The following is a 9474-nucleotide window of genomic DNA, read 5'->3' as shown; positions in this document are numbered from 1 at the left end:
GGCAACAAAAGCCAAAATAGACAAATGGGATCTAATTAAACCAAAGAGCTTCTGCACAGCAAAAGAAACTATCATCAGAGTGAACAGGCAACCTACAGAATGGGAGAAAATTTTTGCAATCTACCCATCTGACAAAGACTAATATCCAGAATCTACAAAGAACTTAAACAAACTTACAAGAAAAAAATCAACCCCATCAAAAAGTGGACAAAGGATATGAGCAAACACTTCTCAAAAGAAGACATTTATGCAGCCAACAGACACATGAAAAAATGCTTATCATCACTGGCCATCAGAGAAATGCAAATCAAAACCACGAGATACCATCTCACACCAGTTAGAATGGCGATCATTAAAAAGTCAGGAAACAATAGGTGCTGGAGAGGATGTGGAGAAATAGGAACACTTTTACACTGTTGGTAGGAGTGTAAACTGGTTCAACCATTGTGGAAGACAGTGTGGCGATTCCTCAAGGATCTAGAACTAGAAATACCGTTTGACCCAGCGATCCCATTACCGGGTATATACCCAAAGAATTATAAATCATGCTACTATAAAGACATATGCACATGTATGATTATTGCAGCACTATTCACAATAGCAAGGACTTGGAACCAACACACATGTCCATCAATGATAGACTGGGTTAAGAAAATGTGGCACATATACACCATGGAATACTATGCAGCCATAAAAAGGATGAGGTCATGTCCTTTTTGGGGACATAGATGAAACTGGAAACCATCATTCTGAGCAAACTATCACAAGAACAGAAAACCAAACACCACATGTTCTTACTCAGAGGTGGGAATTGAACAATGAGAACACTTAGACACAGAGCGGGGAACATCACACCTGTAGTGGGGTGGGGGACAGGGGGAGGGATAGCATTAGGAGAAATACCTAATGTAAATGACGAGTTAATGGGTGCAGCAAACCAACATGGCACGTGTATACCTATGTAACAAACCTGCACGTTGTGCACATGTACCCTAGAACTTAAAGTATAATAAAAAATAAAAGTAAAAATAAAAATAAAATTTTCCCTACTATTTCTTCTCTCATCCCTGCATTACTTAAAAGTGTTGTTTAATTCCACTATTTCATGGATTCCAGACATCTTTCCACAACTCATTTCTATTTCAATTCTTTTGTGGTCACAAGACATGTTTTATAAGATTTCATTCCTTTTGAATCTGTTGAGATTTGTTTTTTGGCCCATAATATGGTTTATCTTGGTGAACATTCCATGAGCACTTGAGAAGAATGTGCATTCTGCTATTGCTCTATGAATATCAATTAGGCCATGTCGTTTGATAGTGTTGTTTAAGCCTTCTGCATTTATATATCCTGGTGTTTTTTTGTACACTTTTTCTACCAATTGCTGGCAGGAATGTTGAAGTCTTCTACTATAAGTGCATATGTGTCTATTTCTTCTTTCTGATGTATCTGTTTTTCCCTCATGTATTTTGAAGGTGCATATATACTCATGGTGTTTCTGTCTCCTGAATCAATGCACCTCTCTGTGATTATTATGTAATGTTCCACTTTGTCCCTTGTAATAATCTCCACTATAAAGTGTGCCTTGTGAGGTATTAATACCTCCAGTTTTTATTTCATTCATATTTGTGGGGTTATATCTTCTTCTATCCTTTACTTATTTATTTTTAAAGTGGGTTTTTTTCAAGATACAAATTACTGATAAATGTATTGTGAAAATCAAGATCTTCTTGCAGCTGTGCCACAACAATAAAAATACCAAAAAATTAGATGCAGAAGTTAATGTAAAACTTAAGTGTTATGCAGAAATCCACAGAATAATTTGTAAGGTTCTTCAAAAGAACCTAAATCAAACTCTTTTACAGCCTTTATAGAAAGATAGCTTGAAACTAAAGTGATATATTTGTCTAACAATATTATTTTATCCCCCACTTTCTGCAGTAGGGTTTTGGATAAAATTTCATTTTACAGAAGTGTTCTGGTGCTAAAAGTTCCTTGAAAAATGACTATATCAGATGATCTCTCAGAGCTCTCTTAGCTTTTACATTTTGGGGTTCAAATATCCTTCTGTAGATTGAGTGGGAAACGTAAAAAGGAGAACAATATCATGGGGGAGGAAATGTTGGTCTTTTGCATTTTTCTTTTCCTTTTCTTCCTAAACTAACCAGTCTCTTTTGGTCCTCAGCTGGGCTGCTAATCCAGGGAAGAGGTGCCCTTCAGGAGATTACATGGATTCAATAGAGCCCAAGACAGGATTGAATCGCTCAGAAAAACCAGCCAGAATAACTTTTGAAAGGCGGTAAATGGAGATGATTGCGACCCTCTAATTTATGTCACTCGACATTCAAGTTGCTCAAAGTGCCTTCTCATCAAGAGCTGTTTGGGTAGAGACAGACACATTTGTTCAGCCCTGTTTTTCTTTTGTGTTTTCTTCTCCTTCTCTCCTTCTCCCCTCCCTCCCTCCCTCCCTCCGTCCTCCCCCTCCCTCCCTCCCTCCCTCCCTCCCTCCCTCCCTCCCTCCCTCCCTTCCTTCCTTCCTTCCTTCCTTCCTTCCTTCCTTCCTTCCTTCCTTCCTTCCTTCCTTCCTTCCTTCCTTCCTTCCTTCCTTCTTTCCTTCCTTCCTTCCCTTTTTAATAAAAAGAAATGAACTGATTTTTTTTTTCTCAGTAGAAAGATCAGAATATTTCACAATCTTTGTGAGTTTTTTTTTTTTTTGAAACTTTTATTTTGGGTTGAGGGGTACATGTGCAGGTTTGTTACCTAGGTAAACTTGTGTCATAGGGGTTTGTTGTACAGATTATTTCATCACTCAGGTATTAAACCCAGTACCCATTAGGTATTTTTCTGATCTTCTCCCTCCTCCCACCCTCCACCCTCCAATAGGCCCCAGTGTGTGTTGTTCCCCTCTATGTGTCCGTGCGTTCTCATCATTTAGTTCCCACTTATAAGTGAGATCTTTTGGTATTTATTTTTCATTTCTTGCATTAGTTTGCTAAGAATAATGGCCTCCAGCTCTATTCATGTTCCTGCAAAGGATATGATCTCGCTTTTAAAAATGGGCACATAGTATTCCATGGTGTATATGTACCACATTTTCTTTATCCAGTCTACTATTGATGGGCATTTATGTTAATTCCATGTCTTTGTTATTGTGAATAGTGCTGCAGTGATCATACATGTGCATGTATCTTTATAATAGAAAGATTTGTGTTCCTTTGGGTATATTCCCAGCAATGGGATTGCTGCGTTAAAATGGTATTTGTATTCTCAGGTCTTTGAGAAATCTCCACGCTCCTTTCCACAATGGTTGACCTAATTTATACTCCAACCCACAGGGTGCCAGTGTTGCTTTTTCTACACAAACTCACCAGCATCTGTTATTTTTGTTCTTACCTTTTTATCCAGTATTATAAACTCGGACATTTTTTTTTTTTTTGAGACAGGATCTCACTCTGTCTGTGGATGTGAATTCCACTTGTCTCTGAGACTTCCAGGGATTCCAACTCTCTCAGTTGCCTGTGTTTGGCCTTTATGAATTTGTTACATTTTCAGTTGTTTCCTTCTTACTCACTTTTATGACTGTCACTTCCTCCACATGTGCTCTGCCAGAGGTGACGCAGTTTGTGTGTCTCATCTCTCCTTACAGGGACTAGTCGCCCTTTTGTATCAGTTCCCATGGCTGCCTCGTTACCTTGATGATCTTTTTTTGGATCATGATCTAATAAATCCCCTATAATCTTTTTTTATTATTATACTTTAAGTTCTAGGGTACATGTGCACAACGTGCAGGTTTGTTACATAGGTATACATGTGCCATGTTGGTTTGCCGCACCCATTAACTTGTCATTTACATTAGGTATTTCTCCTAATGCTATCCCTCCCCCTGTCCCCCACCCCACTACAGGTGTGATGTTCCCCGCTCTGTGTCTAAGTGTTCTCATTGTTCAGTTCCCACCTCTGAGTGAGAACATGCGGTGTTTGGTTTTCTGTCCTTGCAATAGTTTGCTCAGAATGATGTTTTCCAGCTGCATCCATCTCCCTGCAAAGAACATGAACTCATTCTTTTTTATGGCTGCATAGTATTCCATGGTGTACATGTGCCATATTTTCTTAATCCAGTCTACCATTGATGGGCATTTGGGTTGGTTCCAAGTCTTTGCTATTGCGAATAGTGCCTCAATAATCATACGTGTGCATGTGTCTTTATAGTAACATGTAAATCCCCTATAATCTTATAGATTATTAGGATATTGCTCATTTTCATGACTGGAGTGACTTTCTCTTGAGGCTTTCAAAATCTTATCTGAAGGCAGAACTCTCATTTGTTAATATTTTGACTACTGGTACAAAAATACAGTATTCAAATATTTAAATTAAAAGATAATCCAGGGGTTAGTAGTCTATGGCTTGAAAGCTAAATCCAGCCTATGGCTTATTTTTGTATAGCTTTTGAGATAAGCATTTTTTTTTTACATTTTAAAGTATTATTTCTAAAAAAATACAACAATATAACACAGAAACTACATGGCCTATGAAGACTGAAATACTTATTGTCGGGCCTGTTAAAGAAAAATTTGCTGATCTCATATTAATTTAATACATTTTATTCTGCTTTGCATTATTGTATACGTTTTTACATCCATTATTTATTTATTCACAGATTGAAAATTATGGATTACTTTCTGATCTTATTTTATCCCCTCCATAAATCATCCAGATTTATGATACCATGGTTTCAGTCGGGGGGAACTTGGCCCAAGACTCATGTGAATACAGAAACATATATGTGAGGTAGGAGACCAGCAGGACTTGTTTTCTGGTCATAACCCTACTGACTAAAACAGGATCTGATCCAAACAGGATCAGATAGTGAAACTGGCAGAAACCAGCAGGTGGCCGTGAGGGTGATTTCTGGCTGCCCTCATTGCTTATTAGCATGGGACATTCCCACCAGCATAATGACAGCATAATTGCCATATAAATGACATGGCAATGAGCCAGAAGTTTACCATAATAAAGTAAATAGCATATTGCTATTTATTTTATCAAAGATTTGTGATTGTATATTATCTCTAAAAGAATTTAATATTAATTTTCTTGATTGTATATTTCTCAAGTTGATTTGTTAATAATGTCAAAATCTCAGAATCTTTAATTCTATGTCTTGGTCAATGTGTCATTTAAGCATAATGGTGACATAAAAGCTGAAGTGTAATAATTGTTAGTCTGATTATAAATGCAGTAGGATTATTGCCCTGTAAGATCTTTTATCTGAGATTGTGACCTCAATCTCACATAATTTTTTTAATTATTTCTTTTCTGATTAAAAAATAGTGGATGTTTTTTATAGAAAATTGTAAAATATGGAATAGCAGAATAAAAACAGTCACAATTTCACATTGTGAGATAAACAATTTGCTGCACTTCTATCCAGTCCCTTTTATAACTCACTCATATCTTAAATTGTATACATATATCAAATCATCACATTGTACCCCATAAATATATATAATTATTAGTTAAGTAAACATTTTTAAAGAAGAAAAAATAATAAAAGTCATCAACAATTTTGAAACAATATGTCAACAGAAAACTTATTCTTTATATAACATGACAGAGTTAATATTCTTTGTACACACAAACAAAAATCCTTGAGATGAAAAAAATTAAAACAGTATGGATATCACATGATAAATAAATATAAGAATAAAGTGGAAAATTAGCACCAAAATAGTTCAAATTATAAAGATATAGAAACACTTATGCAACTTCTAGTAATTTCAGAATGAAAAATAAAGCAAAATTTAAATTGAAACTTTCTCCATCAAATTAGAAAACATTTATTTTTGAATAAACAAGGAATACTCCATGTATATTCTTCATAATGCTGCAGTTAAAGGGCACTTTTATAAATCCCCCATTGCTGAGATTTTTTTGTTTATGATTTTCTCTTTTGTAATTTTTCAACAAGCAAAATTAAAAACATGATACAAATGAATGTTTTTCACTATGTTTATGAATAAAGACATATTTGTGTTATAATGCATACATTTGTATAAACATGGGTCTATTCAAGAAGAATATAACATTCTTCCAGATATTGTCTAGCTAACATATGCTCTCTCTTTTTATTGAACTCTCAATCTATTTCCCAACTTCTCATCTGAAAGGCTATTCTTTGTTTCTATACATAATATTAGGAGTTTTTACAGTCATCATTAATTATGGCACATTATTACTCTACCTATGATTAATATACATTTGTACCTTCACTGACTAGCAATATATCAATATATTAAGCATATGAATAGATTTTTATTCAAAGTTACATCTAAAAATATTACCTATTATTGAAGGAGAATGTTCACATGATAACCGTAACTCCAAATATTATGGTTTGTTTATATACTGATGATGTGTTATTGGTTAGATATGACAGTTACATAAGAATTACCAGGATCACAAAGTAGTATAGGGATGCCAGAAATCTCGTTGGCATAGAATTTGGCTGATGGGTCTTCCTAAACATCCTAAGCTGAAACTGAAGCTGAATAGAAGACTTAGGCTAAGCATTTGTGAAAAAGCAAACTTTGAATGGCTGCATGCAATAAAAAATATGCTTGGGATGATTAAAGGGACACCTGATTTTAGTGAGAAAGAAAACCCTGCATTCTCATGTAGTTTTGAAGTAGAAGACACACAGGACTTAATTCCAGGTCCTGACAGGACTTAATTCATGGTCCTCACAGGATAGGGTGAAGAAACCCGCATGAACCCGCAGACAGAGATGACCTCAATCTCTAGCTACCCTCATTGCTCACTAGCACATGACACTTCCACCAGCGCCATGACAGTTTACAACTGCCATGGCAACGATCCAGAAGTTTACTCTCCCCTGCTCCCCTGCATTACTAGACAGTTCTAAACAACTCGCCCTTCAATTTGCATTAACCTACCCCTTCATTTACATGGAACTGAAAGTGGGCATAAATGAGTAAAAATACAGTTGTCAAGAGCCCATAGGTTGCTGCTTGCTGGCTCCCTGCCTGTGGGTTAGCCCTGTTCAGAAAGGAGCAGTACTATTCAGTAAAAGTATTGGAATAAGCTCCAACTTTGGGGTTCGCCTATCCTACATGAGTTTCAAGGCAAGAATTTTCCTGATAGTGCACGATTGTATATTTCTCAAGTTGATTTGTTAATAATGTCAAAATCTCAGAATCTTTAATTCTATGTCTTGGTCAATGTGTCATTTAAGCATAATGGTGACATAAAAACTGAAGTGTAATAATTGTTAGTCTGATTATAAATGCAGTAGGATTATTGCCCTGTAAGATCTTCTGTTGTTACATTCACTGGAATCATGGCAGAAAACCCAGAATCACAGAAAAAAGTGATTAATTAAAGCATGTATAAAAATTGGCCAAGGTGGGAGGATCTCTTGAGCCCAAGAATTTGAGACCAGGATGGACAACATAGTGGGACCACTCTCTAAAAATAGATGAATCGATTGTTCAGGTGTTGTATCCACACCTGTAGTACCACTCACTTGGGAGGCTGCAGGATGAAGATTGTTTGAACCCAGGAGTTATGCCACTGCCCTCCAGCCTTGGCAACAGAGCAACATCCTTAGAAAAAAGCATGTGTAAATACAGACATAAAATTCCTTATTTCTGTCACAAAAGAAATACATCCTCCACTAAGGGTGACATGGGACTGTGTGTTTCCAGTGTTTCTCAAAGCAGGAGATTGTTTGGGCAAAGAAACAAAAGCTCTCTTAAGTCCCTTTCTTTTTACTAAACAATGCCTTGTGGATGCAGATACGGGTGTTATGGGATCTTTGGGGTGTCGATTTTCTGGCTGGAAACCTCTGTGGCTGGTGGCGCCTTTGTTTAAGTTCTTGTCCTGCATCCAGGAAGAATAAGATATGCAGACAAGTGGAGGGCAAACAAGACGAAGAGGACTTTTCAGTCAGGCACTGAGTGTTTTTTTGGATCATGTCTGGTGGCTCCATGGATTATAACAGAGAACATGGCAGCCCAGAGGGAATGGACCCCGATGGTGTAATTGACAGCAACTGGAATAAGATTGTTGATAACTTTGATGATATAACTTTAAAGGAGTCTCTTCTTTGGGGCATCTATGCTTACTATTTTGAGAAGGCTTCCACTATTCAGCAGAGAGCTACTATTACCTGTATGAAAAGGTATGATGTGATTGCTCAAGCTCAGTTAGGTACTGGCAAGACAGCCACATTTGCTATTTCCATCCTGCAACAGTTGGAGACCCAAGCACTAATATTGGCCCTCACCAGAGAACTGGCTCCACAGATCCAAAAGGTAATTCTGGCACTTGGAGACTATATGGGAGCAACTTGTCATGTCTGCATTGGTGGAACAAATGCGAACTGAAATGCAAAAACTGCAGGCTGAAGCACCACATATTGTTGTTGGTACACCTGGGAGACTATTTGATATGTGAAACAGAAGATATCTTTTTTCAAAATGGATCAAAATGTTTGTTTTGGATGAAGTAGATGAAATGTTGAGCTGTGGGTTTAAGGATGAAATCTATGAGATTTTCCAAAAACTAAATAAAAGTATTCAGGTTGTGTTACTTTCTGCCACAATGCCAACTGATGTGTTGGAAGTGACCAAAAAATTCATGAGAGATCCAATTCGAATTCTGGTGAAAAAGGAATAATTGACCCTTGAAGGAATCAAACAGTTTTATATTAATGTTGAGAGAGAGAGGAATGGAAGTTGGAAACACTTTGTGACTTGTACGAGACACTGACCATTACGCAGGCTGTTATTTTTCTCAAAGCACAAAGTGGACTGGCTGACTGAGAAAAATGCATGCCAGAGACTTCACAGTTTCTGTTCTGCATGGAGACATGGACCAGAAGGAGAGATATGTTGTCATGAGGGAATTCTGATCAGGGTCAACCCATGTTCTGATCACTACTGACTTGTTGGCTCGCGGGATTGATGTGCAACAAGTGTCTTTGGTTATAAATTATGACCTACCTACCAATTGTGAAAACCATATTCACAGAATTGGCAGAGGGGGTCTATATGGGAGGAAAGGTGTGGCTATGAACTTTGTTACTGAAGAAGACAACAGGATTCTTTGTGGCATTGAGACTTTCTACAATACTACAGTAGAGGAGATTCCCATGAATGTGGCTGACCTTATTTAATTCCTGGGATGAGAGTTTTGGATGCAGTACTCGCTATTGCTGAATAGGTGATCACAACATGCATTGTGGTTCTTTCTTTGGGAATACTTGAATCTTATCTCAATGCTCATAATGGATCAGAAATATAGATTTTGATAGCAAAGCTACATTAGTCATGAGCTCTTGTGAGGAAAGTCATTGGCTTTATCCCCTTTAGAGTTAGACTGTTGGGGTGGGTATAAAAGATGGGGTTTGTAAAATCTTTCTTTCTTAGAAATTTATTTCCTAATCTGTAG

General features: G+C 37.0%; 1 pseudogene; it reads left to right on the top strand.

Annotated features, from left to right (window-relative positions):
- The first annotated feature begins 7994 nt into the window (after nt 1-7994).
- LOC135969081 (eukaryotic initiation factor 4A-II pseudogene) lies at nt 7995-9220 on the top strand (annotated as a pseudogene).
- Nucleotides 9221-9474: the final 254 nt, after the last annotated feature.

This window comes from Macaca fascicularis, chromosome X (assembly GCF_037993035.2).
Source record: "Macaca fascicularis isolate 582-1 chromosome X, T2T-MFA8v1.1".
Classification (NCBI taxonomy): Eukaryota; Metazoa; Chordata; class Mammalia; order Primates; family Cercopithecidae; genus Macaca; species Macaca fascicularis.
The sequence above is the reverse complement of the archived record's forward strand: the minus strand, read 5'-3'. Positions and strand labels throughout refer to the sequence as shown.